The following is a 23,931-nucleotide window of genomic DNA, read 5'->3' as shown; positions in this document are numbered from 1 at the left end:
ACTGGTCTTTGCCCTAAAAAAATGATCTCGTTATGTTCTGCTATTATGTTGCCAGACGCTACCTGCAGAGCCTATATTAAAAAAATGTACTTGGGAGAAGAAGGTTGGTCTGCTGGATGATGAGGAGTTGCAACCTCCTCCTCCCAAGTACATTTTTTAATATAGGCTCTGCAGGTAGCACCTGGCAACATAATAGCAGAACATAATAACGAGATCATTTTTTTAGGGCAAAGACCAGTGAGGATATTGAATATGACAGACTCTGAAATGATAGGTGGAATGGTCGAATATTGTGATCTAAGGACATGTGACAATGGCATATGGGCAAAATAATTGGATTGAGAGAGAGCATATTCTGATTTCTGGAAACTGTTCAACAAATGTGATGGACAAGGTTTTTAGGAGAAATCCACCTTTCTAGATTTTGCAGCTGCAAAAGCATCTATAGCTGCTGAATAGTCCAGTTTTTCAACTAAGTCACTTTCGATGGAAAGAATTGCAAGAGATGATAGCCTTTCATCCGTCATCGTGGTACGTAGATAGTTTTTTATCAATTTAAGTTTGCTGAAGCTCCTTTCACTACTTGCAACTGTAATGGGAATAGTCAGCAGAATCCTCATTGCAATCCATATATTTCTGAAACAGTCATGTGACTGTGTGTCATTTATGAGTTTCAAAACTTCAAGCGGTGTAATTGAAGATTGGGAAATCATTGGCTGAATATGTTTGAGCTCTTCAAACAACTCTTTCCCGTCAATGTCACTCTGTTTCCCTTCAAGGTCTACCACTGCAGGCTGGGTTAAAATGGCTTCTAATGTCTTGCACATATTTTGAAGTTTATCATTTTCCGGCAAACACATAATATTGTACAGAAAGCCCCACAGTTCATTGTGGTTAGATAGCTGAGCGAAGCGCCTTTCCAGTGAAGCAGTCATGTTGTCAACCAAGGGATAGAAAACGGATATTTTGAAAAGCTCTTCTGCATCCGTAATAGGTTCATCTTGACTCTCATAAGTAAACAACCTTTTTTTCTTCCTAGGCCTTTTTTTCATTGTAAATTGTGCTTCAATGTCCAAGGCCAAGGCTATTTCTTTGGCAGCGATCTTTGCAGATTCGTATCCAGAATCCCGAAATTTCTTAACAAATTCAGTGCAATTTTTTAACAAATTATTACATCGTGTAATCTCCATGTCTCTGGACTGCATAGATTTACTCACAATGTGTACCTGAAACAGAAGATCGTACCATATGATGAGAGTGACAATGAAGCTGAAGTCTTCCATCATTGCAGAAAGAGATCTTGCTTCTGAAGCAAGAGTGGGGTCATCAAGATTTTGCTCTAAATCTAAGAGAGCCTCATGAATTTCAACATATTGATACCGTACTGCTTTTAAGCTCTCGACTCTGCATTCCCAACGTGTAGCACATACTTTCTTCAGGGTGAGATGCTTGACATGATCACTAATAATACACCACCGTTTAGAGGATGAAGCAAATAGAGTGTAAAGTCTCTGCAAAACACCAAACAGATTGACAGATTTCACAGATGACTTTGAAGCATCACCAGTAACTAAATTTAAACTATGACAACCGCATGGGTTGAAAAATGCCCGGGGGTACTGTTGTAAAATTCTAGACTGTACTCCTTTGTTCAAGCCAACCATGTTGGCACCATTATCATATCCTTGTCCTCGGCAGTTGTTCATATCCAGGCTGCATTTTGATATTTCATCTAAAAGGAGGTTAGCAAGACCTTGACCAGATGTGTCACTAGCAGGACGGTAGCCAATAAAGTGCTCCTTTATTGCAACATGTTCACTATCAATGTCAACAAATCGTACGGTGTATGATAGTTGCTCTGTACGACTTGCATCCTGTGTGCAGTCTAACATCACAGAAAAGTACTTTGCCTTTTTGGCTCTTTCTAAAATACAATTTTTCACCTGAGAGGCCATTAAGTTTATTATTTCGTTTTGGATTATATTTCCACAGTAATGTGCATGGACTTCTTTTGAGGTAACTCTGTTTAAGTGATCTCGCATTACTGGCTCAAACTTGCCAAGAAGCTGGATAAGCCCAAGAAAATGTCCATTATTTGGTGTATACAACTTATTTGATGAGCCCCGAAAAGCTAAATTATTAGTTGCCAAATACACAGTTACTGCTATAATTCTTTCCAACACTTCTCTCCAGCGGTTACGTTCTTGCGAAATCTGGCCTTGCAAATCTTTATCAATGCCTGTATTTTTTTTAAGACTGTTCTCTGCATCAATCCAGAATCGACGAGCTTTTATATGTGCACTAGATAATTCATGCGATGAAATGTACTCAGTAAGATGGTGCCAGTTGTTCATACCTTCAGTTCCAAATTTTGATTTTGGATTAGGATCAAACAATTTACAGCAAAAGCAGTAAATTCTGTCTGTGAAAACAGAGTACTGAAGCCATCGCCTAAGTACCTGCTCCTTGTTTGGTAGCACAACATAACCATAGAATGATGAAAAATGACGCTTGTCCATGTCTCGGGGGTACACAAAATTTGAAGCAGGCAAGGGCTGTGGTCCTTGCAAGACAATGTGGTCTCTCATACGACTGTTCATAGATTTTGGCCATAATGAAATATCTGTGCTGCGTAAATCTGTCTCATTTTGTGAACTTTGTGGGAGTTCAGTTGCTTCAACAGAATCCCTAACTTCACCACTACTTTAAGTTTGAGGACATGAAAATGCATCTGTGTTTTCAGGTTCAGATTGTTCAATTTCTGATGTCAATTCTTCTAGAGAATCCCTAGCTTCCCCAGTACTTTCAGTATGAGGACATGACAATGCCTCTGTGTTTTCAGGTTCAGATTGCTCAATTTCGGATGTAAATTCTGAGACACGTATTTCAGGTTCAAGTGTAGAGAGCATACTACTTGATGCCTGCTGCACATGTCCAGATGAGGTACCATGTTCTTGAAGTGACAAAGTGGCCAGACCTTCAGAATCTTTTGGTGCAGTTTCAGTAGAAGCATGCTGTTGAGTTTGATTATCTGATGGACTTTCCTTCTGCAAGAACATAGCCATGAATTTTGCACCTTTCTCATCTTCACTCTTCTGTTTCTGTCTCCTTTTGCGTCCCTGTGCACCTGAAGGCTTAGGTTGTGGCATTTTGAATTGTCTTGCAAAGAGAAAAGCACAAAACAAATAATTAATTGTATAAATGTCAAAGAATGATGTAGTTAGGTAAAGTTTTAATGTAATTACTTACATCCTAAGAATGTAGTACGCCTCGTAGGACTACCAAGATTCACCAGCTTTCCTTGCCCAGATGGAAATTCTTTGGAAGTCTCTTTAAATCTGTATTGCCACCCAGGTAACTGATGAAAAAAATTTTCTTAGTCAAGTGATGGTCAGAATTATACATTACAGGATAATCAAATTTTGAACCATCCAGTGTTGTCCCATAAAATCTCAGTTTGAAGATCCAGTCATTAATAAAATCCCAGTTTGCAGATCCAGTCATTAATAAAATCCCAGTTTGCAGATCCAGTCATTAATAAAATCCCAGTTTGCAGATTCACTCATTAATAAAATTCCAGTTTGGAGATCCAGTCATTAATAACATTCCAGTTTGGAGATCCAGTCATTAATAACATTCCAGTTTGGAGATCCAGTCATTAATAAAATTCCAGTTTGGAGATCCAGTCATTAATAAAATTCCAGTTTGGAGATCCAGTCATTAATAAAATTCCAGTTTGGAGATCCAGTCATTAATAAAATTCCAGTTTGGAGATCCAGTCATTAATAAAATTCCAGTTTGCAGATCCAGTCATTAATAAAATTCCAGTTTGGAGATCCAGTCATTAATAAAATTCCAGTTTGGAGATCCAGTCATTAATAAAATTCCAGTTTGGAGATCCAGTCATTAATAAAATTCCAGTTTGGAGATCCAGTCATTAATAAAATTCCAGTTTGCAGATCCACGGAGAGGGACGCTGAGCCTCGAGGATTTTATTGATATGCGCAATTTTTACTGATGTTTGTGAGTACAATTTTTTATGACTTTTATTGAGAATAAACGGTGTTACACTATGGAAGCATCTGTCTGAGTTTAAGGTGCAGTGAAGCTGAGAAAGCCACTTTGAGGATTGCATACAGCCTTACAAACTTTGATGCTGGTCGTTGAGGGTCAGCCATAGCATCTGGTAAGAGGCTAGCGTTTGATATCGTTGCCTGGGAAGGGCAGTGTGGGCACCGGGTGCTTGATGGTGAAGGAGTGTGTGGCACACAGGTGGTGTATACTGAGGATTACGTATTGCACCAAAGGAGCTGTCTTTTTCCTGTTTTGCATGAACTGATTGGAATCCTGCTGGAAATATCGATGCAAGTGTAGGAGACCTGAGGATTGTAACTGGCCGGGCCGAATGTGATTTATGCCAACTGTCACGATTGGCACTACAATCTGGTGAGCGTAATTGCTGCACAAATAGTGGAGTTCAAAGGCTCATAGGTTTCGCATTAGCGCGTGCGCGCGCTCACCGTCAGGGCCTTTATGCAGGGAGGAGGCGCGTCAGCTGACCGGCGGGTCGGCTGAGGTCAGAGGGCACGCTCGCCGCTTCTGATTGGTTAAATGCGGTGGGCGTGCCTCGGGGTCTCCTCCGCTTCTTAAGCACGGCGGATTCACTCGCAACTTGTTTGCTGTTGCGAATATTTTGGGCCTGATTCACAAAGCGGTGCAAAGTGTTTGCACGTGAGTGAAAACCCCCTTATCACGCCTAAACTCAGTTTAGGCATGATAAGAAGAAACTCGCGCGAATTTTCCGCACGCAAAGTTTTGCGCGCAGCACCCGGCGCTTCGCGCGAAGCTCCCATTAAGCCCTATGGGACTTTGCGCGTACGCTCGGTAGCTTCGCGCGAGTTAGAGCACAAAGCGGTGATAACTTTGCTAGTGCAAAGGTTATCACGCCTAAAGTCTTTTAGGCGTGATAACTGAGTTATCACTGCTTTGTGAATCGAGCCCTTTGTGTTAGCGCTCAGACCTTAGTCAGTTTCCTAGTGTGTTGGAACCGGCAGGAGCTGGGAATTCACACTAAGCTTAGGATCTGTTTGATAGCTTAATTATTACTATTTGGATTTATGTGTATGACTCTGGCTTGGTCTGAATAATCTTTGCTCTACGCTTCTGTACCTTTACCCATCTGACCTTGTTGCCGACTCTGCCTGAATATCGTTCTGCCTCTGCCTTCTGATTCTGTACCTGATCTGTCCGTCTGTTGCCAATTCGATTGTCTGACCACGCTCCTCTCACCAGTGAGCCCTTGTCACTGGTGAGGAGTTCTCAGTACTGCTTAAAGTCCACCAGCTCCTTTGGTGAGACTTGTTGGCATCTACTATTTACTGTTGCACCAAGCACCATTCTGTAAATTAAAGCTGTTCCAGTCCTTATTGCTATATTTGTATTATTGGTGATACTGCAGATCACCAAATAATCAGAGATCTGTTACTTGCTGACACCCATTGTTACAGGCCTCTTTCATTTTTACATCATGCAGAGCAAGCCCCACCCACTCTATGGAGTGACCTCCAGTCAGCTGCTGGTTACAGGCAGCTATGGTATTAAAGGGCAGTTCAGCAAAATGTGACATTACAAACCTCAAGTGATGTGAACTGGTCACTAGGTACACACGTTGCGTTTTTGACAATTTCCAAACATTTCCGATCGCGTTTTGATGATTGACAGGTCGATTCTAATGCAAAGTATGCCGAATCGACCTGTTAATCCGTCGATCCTTGCAATCGAACATGTTGGAAATAGTTGAATCGATGCGAATCGAGTGCAAAATGCGACGTGTGTACCCAGCATAAGACCAGGAACTTTTCCAATCTGCAAAACAACACCCAGCGGATTTTCAAAGTGCTTGACATAAAGCTTCTGGTCCTTTAAAAATTGGACCCTTCCACACTTGCATCGCAGGGTAACACAACAGTAGTGCAAAACAAGGGGACTTTTAACGCTCACCACACTGCGCTGAAAGTATTAGTACCGATGCCATCCCGACGCACAGCCTGCAGCATGTTGCCACGTGATCCGTGCCTGCTGCACAAATTATGCAACAATGCAATTCAATGGGCGACACAGTACGTGTAAACAACTGAGCATGGTGCGTCACAACATGCACGCACGGACCGACAGAAATCCTGGTGACGTACTTTGCATATGATATATGCTATGCATATGACCCCACTCTGTCGCAGGGTAATATGTTTGTCATTTTTTACGTTGTAGTGGGGTGGGATGCGGCAGAGGCATCGCAACCCCACCATTACGCAATAACCAAGTGTGAAACCAGCCTTAACAAAAGATTTGTCCATTATTGGACAACACACAGTATTAGCTAGATATTAGACACATATACATATATATATATATATATATATATATATATATATATATATATATATATATATATATATATATATATATATATATATATATATATATATATATATATATATATATATATATATATATATATATATATATAGTGTAACAGCTGCTCTATCATATGCTCATACCTTTGTAACATGACGAGTTAGTAAACAGGAAAAGTTAGTAGCAAAAGAAATGGCTCAGTAATTTCGTATTTCCTGGCTGTAAAAAAAAGGAGTATGTTTAGAAACAGAAGTTTTAGAATAGGAACAAAACAAAAACATTTCGATCAGGCCCTACTAGGCAATGTGACTGTGGGTACATGTAAGAGTGATGTGCAGGTACTCTGCAGGGGAATGAGGGGATTCTTCCTCTATTACACAATCTTTGTGCACAATCTGTCAATCAGATTTACAGGCGATAGACGGCACCTCTGCGCTCAATGTGTACATTAGCTCTGCGGGCAGTGCACAGAGTATAGTACTACTGTGGGCAGCACGAAGGCATAGTGGTTAGTTCTCTTGCCTTGCAGTGCTAGGTCCCTGGATTTATATCCCAGCCAGTGCACTATCTGCATGGAGTAAGTATGTTCTCTTTGTGTATGTGTGGGTTTCCTCTAGACACTCCGGTTTCCTCCCACATCCAACAAAACATATAGATAAGTTAATGGCCCCTCCCCCCCTCCAAAAGAAAAAAAATGGCCCTACACTACATTACATACACTACACGATACATACATAGATATATGACTATGGTAGGATTAGATTGTGAGCTCCTCTGATACATACACTACACGATACATACATAGACATATGACTACGTTAGGGATTAGATGGTGAGCTCTGCTCCTCTGAGGGACAACTAAGTGACAAGACTATATACTCTGCACAGCGTTACAGAAGACTGGTGCTTCCTCCAGGCTAATTGCTCCCTCGCTCCAGTCAGGGCCAGTTGGCACAGTCCAGCCATGCAAGCTCCACCGTCACGCTTGGACATTATGCCCCAGACCGGAGGACTTACCGGGGCGAATTGCCGAAGATTCAGACAGAGCAGGATGGTAAGGGATCAATTAGCCTGGAGGGGGCTGGAGGAAGCCCCAGGTATGTATATTGTTTCTCCTATTGCCCATCTTAGGTTCACTTTAAGTTGTAGTCACGAACCATGTAGTAGCCTCCCATGCCGCAAATCCTCATTCTTTGCCGTCTGCCGCACCGGCTCCCGCTACTTACGTCAGGGCCAGTCTAACTAACGTAAGTGAAGTGCGTTCTTTGCGGACCTCTCCAGTGGCTGCTGGAAAGATCCGCACGGAGCACACTTTACTTGCGAACGCAGCCGCGATGCTAGGAAGTAACGGGAGCCGGTATAGAAGACTGAGGACTGCGGCGTGGGAGCGATCAGGGCTTATGGAGCTGCATAAAGTCACAGGTATGTACAGATCTGTTTTCATTTGCGATATCTGGTTTCCTTTAAAAGAAACATCGGGCGTTAAAAAAAAACAAAAACTAAAAACTACTTACCTGGGGCCTCCTCCACCTCCTGACAGCCTATGCGTACTTCAACTGCAGCTCTGCTCCCAGACGGTATCCCGAGGTCCCCTCCATAGTAGCCACTGAAGAGGTCGGCAGCTTCTGTGCCTCCCAAGTGCACGGCCACACTGATCGCACTCCTGTAGTTGGCAGCGTTCTAAATACTGGCCATGTGGAACGCTAGTAAAACCACAAGCAGCGAGGTTGCAGGCTCACATAGGCGCAAAAAACGCTGACCTGCTGCTACGAAGGGGACCCCGGTTGGGAGCGGAGCTGCAACAAGGAACACATATGCTGCCAGGGCTGGAGTAATCCCCAGGTAAGTAGATCTGTTTTTTTTTTTTTTTTTTAATGCCCAGACAACTATGTAAAATCATAAATAGGAACTAGGCTACGACGAGTGCCATTGTAACATGCACTGAGCAAGGGTCTCTGGCTGAGGGGGTCTCGGGTGGTATTGTAAATTATAAATAATACAATACCACCTCAGACCACCTAAGCCAGAGACCCCCCCCCCCCCCTACATGTTGCAATCCCACTGGCCTGACCCCACAAGCCCCTCCCAGAACATGTTGCAATCCCACTGGCCTGACCCCACAAGCCCTTCCCAGAACATGTTGCAATCCCACTGGCCTAACCCCCCCCTCCCCAGTACATGTTGCAATCACACTGGCCTGACCCCACAGCCACCCCCTTAGATAACTTAACAGTCCAGCCAGGGAGTCACAGTCAAAATCAGACCATGGTGTTCTGACCACTAGCCCAGGGCAAAAAGAGCGACCCCCCCCCCCCCACCCAGGGAGTCACAGTCAGACCATGGTGGTATGGTGGTCTGACCAACAGCCCAGGGAAAAAAGAGTGACCCCCTCCCCCACTAGCCAGGGAGTCACAGTCAGACCATGGTGGTCTGACCGTCAGACCATCATGATCTGACTTTGACTCCCTGGCTGTGGGTGGTAGGGGGGTGCTCAGGGGCGTAGCAATAGGGGGTGCAGAGGTAGCGACCGCATCGGGGCCCTTGGGACAGAGGGGCCCCGAAGGGCCCTCCCTCAACTACAGTATTAGCTCTCTATTGGTCCTGTGTTCACAATAATCACTTCTATAGATACTTTGAATAGTGGTAATCATTAACAAACTGCTCCCCATCCCCTTCTTGCACCTCTGACGCTGTAGCTGCCATTGGCAGGTTTTGATGCGCCGTACCAATTGTTATGTATAGAGTGCTTGGGGGGCCCCATTGTAAAACTTGCATCGGGGCCCACAGCTCCTTAGCTACGCCACTGGGGGTGCTCTTTTTGCCCTGGGCTGGTGGTCAGAGCCCACCATGGTCTGACTGTGACTCCATGGCTGGGGATGGGGGGGTACTCTTTGCCCTGGGCTGGTTGGCTGGCTGGTTGGTGGTCAGACTCTGGCCTGGTGGTCAGAGCCCACCATGGTCTGACTGTGACTCCCTGGCTGGGGATTAGGGGGGGTACTCTTTTTGCCCTGGGCTGGTTGGTGGTCAGACTCTGACCACCAGCCCATGGCAAAAAGAGGAATTCAAGATAAAGTGTTGCGCCCAATTCGATAGCAGCAGAAACTGTAGAAGGGGTCCCACTTCCTTATTAGATAATGCAAAATCACCAAAAACAGACTGCGCTTGTCAAATGGAAAATTAAAATCTTTAATATATATATAATAGATGAAGATATATTGCTTATTACTGTTAAAAATGATAACGCCTAAAATGACGGGGTGGTGGTGTCTTTACTCCTCAATGGATTTATTGCTCATTAATATTCTGTATTTATGACACTATTTTCCATGTCTGAACCGCTGATATGGTTTTTAAAAGTGTTAAGCAATATATCTTCATCTATAATAGAAGATAACACTTTCGTTCATTTTTATATAAGCTTTTTTCCACACAAGCTATATATATATATATATATATATATATATATATATATATATATATATATATATATATATATATATATATATATATATATATATATATATATATATATATATATATATATATATATATATATATATATATATATATATATATATATATATATATATATATATATATATATATACATACACACACACACACACAATTTTATACATAGGTCGTTTATTCACAATTTTATTAAAGATTTTAATTTTCAATTTGACAAGCGCAGTCTGTTTTAGGTGATTTTCCAGGGCAAAAAGAGCACCCCCTACCCCCAGCCAGGGAGGGACACTGTCAGACCATCAGACCATCCACCACCATGGTGGGTTCTTCTGAGTCTGACCACCAGGCCAGCCCAGGGCAAAAAGAGCGCCCCCCACGTCAGAATGAGAGGCAGTGCAGTACATAGACTGCCTGCCTAGGCTAGTACTTACCATGATGTTGTTGTTGCCCATGCCCATCATCAGAACTGGATTCTTGGCCGGGAAGTCAGGCGCCGGGCCAGAATCGGTGGGGGTCCGGGTGGCCGCGTGGGGGACAGGTGCTAGCAGGCAGCGGCAGGCGGCAGCAAGGGCCAGACAGGCACACACACAGTAGCAGCAGCAGTGGCAGCGAGGAGCCCGACTGGCCAAAAGACTCCACCTGTTCTGGGGCTGGGCACTGCTGCTGCACAGGAAACGTCCGTCCGTGATAGGATCATCGCGCGGCCTCTCCTGTCACGTGACGTCAACACGCAGGTCAGGAGCGCCCAGAAGGATCATCTAGCTAGGAACAGAAGCCGGTGATCGCGCTGGTGCGCACAGCTCCTCCTGCCTCTTGCTGCACCGCGTCCGCGCGTCACCGGCTCCTAGCACTGCAGTGACATGACGTCACAGCCTTCTCCTTCTGCCTGGCGCCCCCCCCAAACTGTCTGTCATCGGCGCCCCGTTCAGCAGAACCGGCTGAACGGGGCAAGAAACGGCCCTGGAAGAGAGGCACAGAGGATGGCGGTGAGTGCTGGGTGCAGGGGATAGCCTGATGGCCATTTCGCGCACTACTGCACTTCTATGGAGGCTGCTTTTTTTTCACCTGATTATTATAAGTATGTGTATAGCATAGTAATAATTTAACCTCCCCTGGCAGTATGATGCTTTCTGAATTTTAGAGTTTTTTTAAATCGTTTCAGACCCTAAAATCAGGGAAAAATGATGCTGACAGAATGCCTGCAGCAGCCTCAGCACTTACTCGCCTCCCTGGGCTCCAGCACTGCAATTTTACCTCTGTCCTCCGGGTGGCGCTGTAACTCTTTGTTAAAATTGATTACATTAATCTCACCTGAGTGATTCAGAGCCTTGGAGGACAGGAAAGAGAATGGCTACTGAAGTCTGGATACTCCGGGAGGTGAGTAAAAATAAAAAAAAAATTAAAAAAACGTTGCACGTTATACTCTGCATAGAGCTCCTGGCTGCTAGCCCGAGCGTAGCTCGAGATTACCGCCAGGGAGGTTAATGTCCTACCATATTATTATGTATATCGCACTTACATCTTCTGCAGCACTTTACAGAGTACATAGTCATGTCACTGGCTTTCCTCAGGGAAGCTCACAATCTAATCCCTACCATAGTCATAGTCTAATGTCTTACCATATTATTTGTATGTATTCATATGGCACTGACATCATGTTTCCTTTATATGGAAACACTGCTCTTATTTTGTTTGGGGGGGGGGGGGGGGGGCGTGAGGCAGGATACTTAAGCCATCTGCAAAAAAAGTTTCACTTACCTGGGACCCTTACCAGCCCTCTGCAGCTGTCCTGTGCCCACGCCAGTCCTCTTGTCAGAATTCTAGCGGTTTTATTTATGCAGGAAAAGCTGTCATATGTGTATGTATATATAAATATGATTAATCAATACAGTCCTTCAAAAGAAAGAAATAATTATTGTAATTATAATAGAATGTAATACTTTGAAATATATTTCAAAGCCAGTGATGATTTGAGACAGTAAAACATTCTCGTAGGATTGTTTTGGTTCTGGAAGAATTGTTGACGTGTTCTGGGTACAAGGCTGTCTCAGTTAGCTGAACACTGAAAGCTGATAACACATGATGTTTTGGAAACAAGTTTTATAAATATTAAACAAAGAAGGTGTTTTCCCAATTAGTTAAAGATGATTCAATGATGCCACCTGGTGGTTTCATAGTCTTATAAAATTAATATTATTTATTATGAAAGGCTGACCTCTGCCGGTTGAAGTTATTATATTTATATGGAAAATGATTTTATATTATTAAGATTTAATATGCAATTATTTCTTATAGGATTGTTTTAAGATTATATAATAAGCTTTATATTTAAATAAGTATATTAGAAGCCCTGTATGTTTTAATAAGCCTTTAATTGCTGTAGACTCTCACAGGTCTGGTTACAGTGTCAACCTGACCAATCTCATGTCTGGGGAAGTACAAAGACATACTAATCTAATTAGCAGTGAACACTTTATCAGAAATGCGTCATGAATGACATTGTTTAGTCTCAATGTCTAGGGCAGCCAGCAGACAAGATGGCTGGTGACGTCCATTTTTAATGAACTGCATCAAATATGACCTTTTTATCAAATGTCAAAATGTCAGATGACGTTAATTCCCACAAGATAAGGTAATTAAGGAATTTATAAACAATAATATGATTACGGTATTCAAAACAAAAAAGTGTTATGGGTATTTTAAATGTCAAAGATAGCGAGTTGACGCACGAAGCTTTAGCAAATCAGAACCTGGGATTCAGGGAAATTCCAGATTAGGCAGCCATATTGCCTCCTATCCCTATAAAAAGTAGGGGCTGGAAGCTCATATTTTGCAGAAGCCCAACAATCTCCTGAGAAGACACATGAGGCAGAAGCTACCTTCCCACACGTGGTTCTAGATGCTGAAGAGATGACAGAGAAGGGGTAATATGCTTAATATTCTGGTGATTTACTTTAATAATTTTTCAGCATTATGTTTTAAGATGTTAGCAAGAAGTTTTTTAGAAGCTATTTTTTTATGCTATTTCTTTAAGAAGATTACTACAAGTTTTACACAGCTACTAGATACACAGCTATTGATACAGATGAGACTATTTTTGATCCTATTCTACATAACACAACCGTTATATTACTTTTTGAATGTACTTAGAAGATTGATGATCGCTTGGCTATAAAGCCTTGATGAGATGGAATACTGTTAGAAGGAAACTGTAATGATCGGTGTCAGCACACAGAGAGAATCTGATTATTGGTGATCTGCAGTATCACCAAGAATACAGATATATACCCGATTATTGATGATCTGCAGAATCACCAATAATACAGATATAGTACTAACCTCTGGACACCTGTATATAACGTGAGTGTTTGGTGCAACGGTATTTACTTTGAGCAATCCACCTGATGAGCAGGTGGTCCTTGACAGTATGGACAATACTGCTGTTTAAAGAAGCACGAGAACCCTCCAGCAGCCTGAGATCTTCCAAGGGGTGGAGTCTCAGGCTGAAGTAGGAAGGGCCAGAGAGTGAGTGACACCTGAAGGTGGATGTCACTAACTGATCTGGAGACTATCTCCTAAAGAGGAGAGATAGCTCTTGAGGTCGGGCAAGCCAGGTCGGCAACACACGGACAAATAAAGTACAAAGACAGAAGGCTGGTTCGGTATCCAAGACAGGCAGGGTTGGCAACAGATAATCAGATATGCGTGGTACCGAATCAGCGAGCGGAGGGATAGTCAGGAAAGCAATAGGTCATAACAGATATCAAACAATGCCTAGTCTTGGGTGTGAGGTCCGTGGTCTCTACACCCTGGAACTAGTCTGATGTATAACAGAATGATAACACAAGTTCCCTAATCTTGGGTGTGAGGTCCGTGGTCTCTACACCCTGGAACTAGTCTGAAGTATAACAGAATGAGAACACAAGTTCCCTAGTCTTGGGTGTGAGGTCCGTGGTCTCTACACCCTGGAACTAGTCTGATGTATAACAGAATGATAACACAATAATAATACAGTAGTAATCTGGCTCAGTGTGAATTCCTAGGTCCTCCTGGTTCAAACACACTGTTGGATCTGACTAAGGTCCGAGTGCTTCCACGTAGTGTTCGCAACGGCAGACAACTAGTGACTGTCCAGCCGTAACTATATATAGAGTAGCGCTCTCTGGCGCCATCCCTAAGTGATAGACCAATAGCCACTAGCTCTGAGGTCAGCTGACCAGCCTGGTCAACTGATCCCCCCCTTGGCCGTCATAAAAGTTCTGCCTCTCAGCGCGCGCGCGTATTCCTGAATCTGTGTGAACTAACAGACCCAGCCACACCAGTCTCATGCTGCTGCGTGCAAACCGCCGCACTGGACGCGGAGCCAGCCGCCCCGCTATCAGTACATGCGGCGGCTCTTCCACGTTCACTCCCAGTACCAAACGCATTCCTCTGCGTGCAAACCGCCGCGCTGGACGCGGAATTAGCCGCCTTGCTGCCAGCACATGCGGCGGCTTTTCCGCGTTCTCTCACAGAAACACTACTTGGAACTGTTCATATTGTGATATGTATTGTATGTATGCTGTATGATAAGCAAATACAATTTTTTTATATAAAATCACATATTGAGTGCTCTGATTCATTTCAAGGTATACCGTCAATCTATAATTACTGTTATAGAGGGTTCAGACCCTGCTATGCCGGATTAATATGATAGCAATGCTTTAAGGGCTGGTCCTTTACAGAGTTAAGGTAGCCATACACTGGTCGATTTGCCATCAGATTCGACCAACAGATAGATCCCTCTCTGACCGAATCTGATCAGAGAGGGATCGTATGGCTACCTTTACTGCAGGGGTCTCAAACTCGCGGCCCGCGGGCCATTTGCGGCCCTCGATACAATATTTTGTGGCCCTCGCTGGCAAAAGCTTCCTTATAGTTCGCTTCAGTGCTCCCAAGTAATCCGCCGCATCCCCGCCGCTAAACGAGGGCTGCAGAGCCCCCAAATCGTCCGGGGGGCAATCCACTGGCATTTCCTGGAAGGGACAGAGCTTTCAGCTTCAGCTCTGCCCCTCCTGACATCAATCGCCGCCCCTCTCTGTGAAGCAAGAGTGAGAGGGGCGGGCAGAGGCGGCGATGCACCGCGATTGTGAAATTCCTTATGCGGCCCAGCCTCATCTTGAGTTTGCATCCTGCGGCCCCCAGGTAAATTGAGTTTGAGACCCCTGCTTTACTGCAAACAGATTGTGAACAGATTTCAGCCTGAAACCGTTCACAATCTGTTGTGGTGGTGGTGGTGGTGCTGCCGCCGCTCCCCCCCCCCCCCCCCGCCGCATACATTACCTGCTCCGCCGGTGCGACTGCCCCCGGTCACCGCTGCTCCGTCTCCGCTCTGGTCTCCAGGTCCGGCATGCTTTACTTCTTCCTGCCCGACAGGAAGTTTAAACAGTAGAGCGCCCTCTACTGTGTAAACTTCCTGCCGGGCAGGAGGAAGTGAAGCATGCCGGACCTGGAGACCAGACCAGAGCGGAGACGTAGCAGCGGTGACCGGGGGCAGTCGCGCCGGCGGAGCAGGTAATGTATTGCCGCTCTATTGCGTCGGTCGTCGGGCACTCGAACGCCGCTAGCAACACGCTCCCTACCCGCGGGCGATCAACGGTAATTTTCCGCACGGAGCGATCGACGGGATCGGACGGAATGGATCGAAATTCGGCGTGTTGCGGGAACGATGTGACAGCAGATTCGATCCCAGTGATCGAATCTGCTGTCGATCTGGTGGGAATCGGCCTAGTGTATGGCTTTAGCAATCAGGAAAAAAGCAAAAACCGCTCAGGTTTTTGACAGTTGGCGCCCAACAGTTGATGGTAATCTTGATTGTTATCTTGAAAAATACTTTCTATGGTGGAAGTATAGACCATAGTTTTCTATCGCGATAAGAGAATAAAAAAAGTACTTATATACTCAAATATAGAGTTGGATATGCCTATGAAGCATCCAAAAATCTAAAGCAAAGAAGGAAGATATTCTTATGCTTTAATGTCTCATAGAAGAGAATTGCTAATGAGCACACTCAGTTTATAGTCTATGAAAAGACGTAAAAGAAAAAATAAATACTTTGGCCTATTGAACCTAAGAAAAGGAATAGCGCTACATGTGTTTTTCTGACAAAATGAAGCAGATTATATTGAAGCAGCATATTGAAGCAGAGTACATTAATATACATTTTGAAAATGGCTACCTTAGAAGTGCAGAAAACTTTGAGACAAGCTCAGTGAAAAAAAAAGTGAGAGAACAGTTTTTGTCGAACAAAGAACATTTTTTTTTATATGAAGAGATTCTACTATCAAGAGAGAGAATTAACATTGTTTTTTTATACTAGAGAATTGAACAGACTTTGTGATGAAAGCAAAAGCGCCTATAAATAACGTTTTTGAAAAAAAAAAAAAAATATGAGAGAAAAATCCTGTTTTAAAGATGTATGGCTCTTTAAATGTAGAAGACTGCAGATATAAGACAAGTTACAACAGACATAAATGAGATGTAAGAAGAAATTTTTATTTTTGTATTATTTTTATGAGAATCCTTAGTGTGTGGCTAGCTGTGACGGATTGCAGAGAAACCGCCGCGCCTTCTGACAGTGAGGCGGCGGTGTCCGTGCACAGAGCGGCTGTTTCCCCGCAGCAACATGCGTCTAGTTTGGCTGGACCCAGTAGTGCACACAGACGGAGAGCTGCGCGCGCCGCAAGACAGGCTCTTTATACCAATAGGAGAAGGGTCAGCTGATCGAGGCGGTCAGCTGATCCCAGCTCAGTGGTTGATGGGAGCTGGGTGGCGCTGGAGAGCGCTCCACTATATATATATATATATATATATATATCTTGCTGTTCAGTTGCTGGTTGTCTGGCGTTGCGAATACCTATGTGTTAGCACTCAGACCTAGTCAGACCTTTCAGTGTGGTGGAACCAGGAGGACCTGGGAATACACACTTAGCCAGTTTACTGTGTATTATCTGTGTTATTCATTAGTCCAGTTCCAGGGTGTAGAGAACACGGACCTCACACCCAGACTAGGAATACTGTGTATCATCTGTGTTATTCATTAGACCAGTTCCAGGGTGTGGAGACCATGGACCTCACACCCCAGACTAGGAATACTGTGTATCATCTGTGTTATTCCTTAGACCAGTTCCAGGGTGTAGAGACCAAGGCCCCCAGCCAGACTAGGGAACTTGTGTTATCATCCTGTTATACATCAGACTAGTACCAGGGTGTAGAGACCACGGACCTCACACCCAGACTAGGCATTGTTTGATATCTGTTATGACATATTGCTTTCCTGACCACTCCTCTGATCTCTGATTCGGTAACTTGCACTTCTGATATTCCGTTGCCAAACCCTGCTTGCCTTGGTTACCGAATCAGCTTACCATTTTTGTACTTTATCTGTCAGTGTGTTGTCGACCCGGCCTGCCCGACCTTTCTGGCTGTCACCCACCCCTTGGGTGCTCAGCCTCCCTGCAGGGGCCCTCTGCTTCTCAGAGGGGGCACTGCTGCTAAACCAGTCAGGGTCTCCTTCTCCTGGAGTCCTTGACTGCAGTAGAGTCTGTCTCTACTTATTGGACCACCTGCTACCCCGGTGGTCCAATTTCTACTGTTACACCAAACACTCACACACTTCAGGTGTCCAGAGGTTAGCAATATATCTGTGTTATCGGTGATTCTGCAGATCATCAATAATCAGGTATATATCTGTATTCTTGGTGATACTGCAGATCACCAATAATCAGATTCTCTCTGCGTGCTGACACCTATCGTTACACTAGCACTACCAGATGCCGACACAGGAGAAGACAAGACAAACCTTCACCCGGCAGCAACACAACATCTATTCAGAAATAGACTTAAAGCGATATGACCCTTGATTATTTTTTTCTCAAAATACAAATGAAAGTTTTTTTTATATATAAGCTTTTGGTTGATAAAAAAAAAAAAAAGACCACAAAACTACTACAGTCTTTTTATACAGACATTAATAAGCTATTATGCCAAGAAGGAAATAGAAGAAGAATGCACTAGTGAAGATTCAAGTGTTTTTTTGTTTTTTTATTTTTTATCATGAGAAGCTAAAGGAGTAATTAAGACTCAGATATAGCAGCTGCCATGTTGAGATGTTACAGATGAATATACAGAAGTGACCGTTAAATAAGGTTTGTTTGTTTTTTTAGTTCTAGCCTCAAGGGGGGGGGGGGAAATCTCATTTTTGAGGCTAGATCCTATTAAGAAGCATTAAGAGACTTTATTTTTGTGACTACATTATACTAAGGTTTGACTAAAGAAGAATTGAAAAAGTTGCTACTGAAGCTTGGAAGTCTCACAAGATAATCTCTTTTGTCTGAACCAAAGAGGACTCCAAACAAGCATTCCTTGCAGGCACCCAGAAGAAACCCGCTAAGATAAGCGATGAAAGCTACATGCTAGAAGATTATGCAAAGACATCAACATGAAGACAAGCCATTTGATGAGGCTATGCTATAAGAAGCTCTGATCTGAAAACAGCTGAAGAAGAATCAATTGGAACTGGAGTAACCAGAGAAGTGTGAGGACTAAAAAGTACTTTTACTTCTTTAACAACTCCAACCACTGGTTGACACACCAGCTGAGAGAAGATCGAGACAGCACTAAGAGGAAAGTGGGCCTGAAGGAATACAAGTAAAGAAGACCAGACAGAAGAAGACATCAGGTTAAAAGATGAATGAGATTATCAGGTGAGTGACGAGAGAGCATTAGAAGATGGAGATATTCCGTTTTTACAGATAAATCTGATGAACCAGAAGAGGACAAGATTTTTGACATAGAAAATACCAGAAGATGAGTGAAAGAAGGTTTTGATAGATATTTGATCCTCCATTCTCCCTCTGCAGCTTAGTTTCGTTTTCGCCGACTCGGAATGGCAGGCCACTGCGCCTGCACAGCCCTGGCAACTCGTATCCTTGCTCGCGTTGCCATCCGCAATAGTGTCCTGCGCCTGCTGGTAAGTGAAACGCTTATATTGCTGAAGGCTTAAGTATCCCTTTAAGGTAAAAAAGAAAAAAGTAGTAATAACCCTTGGAATTTTCCTGCACTAAACCCTTATAATACTTCTCCTTCCTGACATATATCAGCCTTTTAGCTTTTGTTTATGTTTCAGAAAACCAGAATAAATCAGACAAGCTTTTCCACCAGATCGTTTGCATAGATAACATCCATTTGATCCATGTATCTCAACACCATGGCTCACAAAACAATAGGATTACCAGGGTTGTGAAGTCGGTACAAAAATCATCAAACTACTCAATTTATGAAACCATCGACTCCAGGTACCCAAAAATTACTCCAACTCTCGACTCCACAGCCCTGGGATCCACAAAGGATTATACCGTGGTTTAAAAATAACTAAAAAAAAAAAAACAACTATTGAACAGCTGAAATTCTGTATCAGAGAAGAACAGGACTGTTTTTCACTGCCAAAGCTACAGTAACTGGTCTCAGTTTTCAAAAATTTACAGAGTTTAGTTAAAAGAAGACGTGATGCAACATAGCAAAAAAAAAAAAAAAAAAAACACATCCCAACTTTTATTAAATGTGTGGGTGACTTCAAATTCAAAATGGTCATATATGAAAAAAAGTATTCGTATTTACGGCCTCAATGCTGTCTGTGTAAGGTTTTTACATATTTACGGTATCATTGCTGTCTGTGTAATGTTTTCAGTTAAATGTAGGGTTTACTTAATTTGTAAATCCTAACATTCTGTATGTATTCATACCATGCAACAACATCCTAATATTTTTGGAAATGGGGTTTTAATTACATCGTGTCCAACTTTCTCCAGAATCTGTTCATGCCTACAGCTCTCTGTACATATGAACAGGCATAAGAAGCATAATCCTAAACTAAACAGTTTCCACGGCAACAAGAGTGCTCTAAATACTTGTGTAAAATCAAGTGGGTTTGCAAAGTTTCAGCATAGAGGAGTCCGTAGGTAAGATCTATGAACATAAGCAAGAAATAAATCAAACAAATTTAAAGAAATCCTGACAAAACACAAAACTAAATAATGATTATACTACCCAAAGAGCAGTGTTTTTTTCGCCTTTGTAGTTTTACAACATTGAGTTCCAAAACCATTTGTTTTGGGTTAGAAATGCTGTAAACTGTATCATGATCTCAGTCACCTCTCGGGAAAGGGGATTCTGGGTAATGAGTTTAAGGCCAAGAAGAACGACCTAAGATCAATGATTACAAAGGTGAAAAATCACTTATGCTAGGTACACCATACCATTTTGTGTTAGATGGTTCGATAATTTCCGACATGTCCGATCTTATTTTCGATCGTTTTTCTGATTGATTTGATCACAGAAGTGAATGGAAATAGATAAGAAAAGATAAGAGAATCAAATTGGAAAATCAAATCGGAAATCAATCGGACAGAAAAATCGATGGAAAAAAAAGCACTGCCAACAAACATGTAAACAGCATAAGGCTGGTGGCAAGTTGTGCAAGGACTAAAACAAAGCTTACTTTTATAAATTGAAGCTTTATTCAATATTAAAATGACAGTACACATACAAAATTTTTAAAAATCCTAATGGCCCTGGCTGGTAAATGGGCACAGAGCACCAAAGTGCAAAGCCAATATACCGTATAAATACTACTTCCAAATCATTTCACATTTAATTAAGGCTATATTAAACATTGTCAGTATACTGTAATCCTAAAGCTACATACACCTGTTCAATTATATTTGTCCGGGACAAATAATCTAGTACCTTCTGAAATTTGTAAAAACCCCACAGTGTAGCAGGTGTCAAAAATGTCCTCTGAATCCTCTGGGGAAACACAGCAGCCATCTACTGAGATAGCATAAGAAGCTTAGTGCAAGCTAGAAATGTTAGTTGGTGCTTGTCAACCTATCCTAGATCGAAAAGCCAATGTGCACGTCGTACATCACAAAACACAATTCAGTATTCTTTGCAGCTGAGAAAAAATTTGGTCAGATAGACTCAAGACTTAAGGCCTGAACACACGCAGATGTCGCCTGATGAGGATCAGGATTGGGATCTGATCCCTCAGGGGACAAGGCTATACTGATGCATATTCAGCTTACAGGCTGATGATGCAAACTGTTGCAATGCAGGGGGGCAGAGGGCTGACAGAGAAGCACAGTTGATCCGCCTAGCAGATTGCTGCTAGGCGGCGGTCAGGGGCTGCTTTGCTCACATTGGATTATCGCCCGAGGCAGTCATTAAGGCTTTAATCTAGTGTATGTACGGCCCTTTAGTAAACATGAATTGGTTGACGTGTGGACCCATCAACACTATGGCCTCAATTCACTAAACTTATCTCCTGTCTTTAATAACTCTTCTAGAGTTGTTACCATGGTGATAAGGCATGTAGTATTCAGGAAACATTTCACCTCAGGCAAGCCTAAAGTTAACTCTTCTGTCTTTAAATTAACTCTCCAATCCTTAAAATAACTCCAGAGTTAAAGACAAGCTGTTAATTAGCTGCATGTGAAAATAACTACAGAGGAGGTAAATTAACTACAGAGGAGGTAAATTAACTACAGAGGAGGTAACTTAAGGAATGAAGAGGTAAGATAACTCTCTCACGTGTGGAGGTAAGTTTTCTCTTGCCTTATTATCTCTAGCATGATCTTAGTGAATTGAGGCCAATGTCTAAGAATGCAATTTACCTGGACTTAGTGTGACTAGCCAGAAGAAGGATTGGCTATTGTAAACGGAGTCTGTATAAAGCTGTATGCAACCTGTACTCCTTGCACTTGAAAAGGCAGCAGTTATCACCAGTTCAGTAGTACATAGAAATACATATGCAATGAACTTTTCTCCCAAGTTTTCTCCTAGATCATGTTTAATCTTGTATATTAAATACATTTTCAGCACTTTGCAAATAAAAAAGTGTCACAAAGGTAAAGTACTATCAAAACTATTTTGAGTATGTCTTGCTCGCTATTGGTCAAAAGACATTTTATTGATAACTCAACATATCACCGAGGAGGAAACTCAGGAGAAAAAGTGAATTGCATATGGGCCAATGACTCCTCTGCAATAGCTTGATCAGGATGATGCCTCTAGCACCTTAGTGCTCCTACTGTGTATACAGCAGTAAGCTCATTTCTCCAGTGTTACTTGCTGATGAAAACATGCAGGTATGATGCTCAGCATAGAGTCTCAGAGGGGGAAGGAAACACATGGTGACACAGGTGCCACTACCTGTAGTAATGCTTACCCCATTAGGGATATAACAATATAACAAAATTAATATACTCACAAGCGTGTTGTGACAGAATCTATTAATAAGGCCTGTGGAGAATTGCCCATTTGGGGTAATTCTGGGTAGAAGCTAGTCATACAGGTGCTCACACCTAATAAGGTTCAACCAGTCAGCACTGTAACCTGAGGAAGAGGGCTGAAACCCATGAAATGTTATTTCATTTATGACATAAATGTATGTAATTTATGTGCCGAAAAAAAACCCCTTTAATTATTTTCTATGTATTGGCTGTTCTTAAAGAGGAACTCCGGTGAAAATAATGCAATTTAAAAAAGTGCTTAATTTCTACAATAATTATGTATAAATGATTTAGTCAGTGTTTGCTCATTGTAAAATCTTTCCTCTCCCTGATTAACATTCTGACATTTATCACATGGTGAGTTTGGCGACATTTTTACTGCTGGCAGGTGATGTCACTGGAAGTAGCTGCTGCTTGCTTTTTTGGCAGTTGGAAACAGCTGTTATTTCCCACAATGCAACAAGGCTCCCACAGTGTGATGTCAGGATCTCAGAGGTGTGAGGTGCTGACATCACACTGTGGGAGGGGTTTCACCACAAAATCAGCCATACAAAGCCCCCTGATGATCCGCTTGAGAAAAGGAATAGATTTCTCACGGGAAAGGGGGTATCAGTTACTGATTGGGATGAAGTTCAATTCTTGGTTACTGTTTCTCTTTAAGCCAGGAGGAACGTGCAACCGCATACACTATTTTTTTAATGCTTCAATTATTTTATCTGCTTGGTTACTTGCATGAGACACGATTTAGAAAGAAAATGGGATGAGGATTCTTGAGATGTAAAAACAACATCAGTCAACATTGAGCTTCAGCTAAATCATCCATAGCTAAATGGCATGAGGGTAGAAAAAAAAACCTCCCTAGTTCCACAAATCTTACTTTGTTGATTTTGCCAAGGCCTACATCTAATTGGTAGGATTTGCCATTTAAATATATAGTAAAAATATATATTGTTTCCTAAATCCTCCTAAAGCATACTATTGCATGTGTCACCTCAGTCTCCTCCACAAATCAGCAGAGGACGGTCAGGCTAATTTCTAATTTCTGTCTAGAATAACACACTACCCGCTGACAGATGTATGAGAAGAAGGATTTACAGCATTATTACTTTAACTCTCATTGCACTTAAAGGACTACATGTCATTGAAATCAATAGGTCGCAGGAGACCTGGGACGCACCGCAATATAAAAGGCGGGGGGGGGGGGGGGAAGGGAAAGAGAAAATTCAAGCAGTCAGAGCCTGGGAACTCCACAGCAGCAAGGGTTACACAGCATGACCCCTGCCAGTCAGAGCAACGCAGCCAGTTGGGAGATTGTCTCTCTCAAAGATTATTGCTTGTATTGTCACTTTTATGACAGAAAAATAAAAACTGTATGTCAGAGCTGTGCAAATGATTTCAAAATGTTAGTGTTTTGTTCTAAAGTAAGCCTTCTTGTAGTAAGCCTGCACACTATATGGTCTTGCTGCCACAGCAGAAAAAGTTGCTCCCACAAAACAAGGTTATATGCTACTCCAGCAGGTCCCTGTAGTAAGGACACCCACACGGAGCTGGAAGGGACTCTGAACAATGAGATGATATAGTGGACTGGAAAAACATGTTGCATTGAATTGGAGGGGATTTGAAAAAGTCTTCGGAACTAAAAAATCCAGCCAGACACTGGGACCAGCTAAAGCGCAGCATAGCATCATTCATTACAGACATTTGCTGTCATGCAATCATC

General features: G+C 42.7%; 1 protein-coding gene across 5 annotated transcripts in view; it reads right to left on the bottom strand.

The window, feature by feature from the left end:
• LDAF1 (lipid droplet assembly factor 1) overlaps positions 1-23,931 on the bottom strand; it is a 244,229-nt gene that overhangs the window by 179,396 nt on the left and 40,902 nt on the right. Inside the window, exons 2-3 of one of the 5 annotated variants that reach the window (XM_068246865.1) lie at positions 11,641-11,775; positions 6,558-6,633 (exon numbers count right to left, since the gene is read on the bottom strand). The exons of 3 other annotated variants lie outside the window; for them this stretch is intronic. The gene's annotated coding sequence lies outside the window, so the exon portion shown is untranslated. The remainder of the gene's footprint in view (positions 1-6,557; positions 6,634-11,640; positions 11,776-23,931) is intronic. One more of the 5 variants, XM_068246866.1, reaches the window with a different exon arrangement.

Source organism: Hyperolius riggenbachi, chromosome 7, assembly GCF_040937935.1.
Source record: "Hyperolius riggenbachi isolate aHypRig1 chromosome 7, aHypRig1.pri, whole genome shotgun sequence".
In the NCBI taxonomy this organism is placed as follows: Eukaryota; Metazoa; Chordata; class Amphibia; order Anura; family Hyperoliidae; genus Hyperolius; species Hyperolius riggenbachi.
Note: the sequence above shows the minus strand (reverse complement) of the source record. Positions and strands in the feature narration are given on the sequence as shown.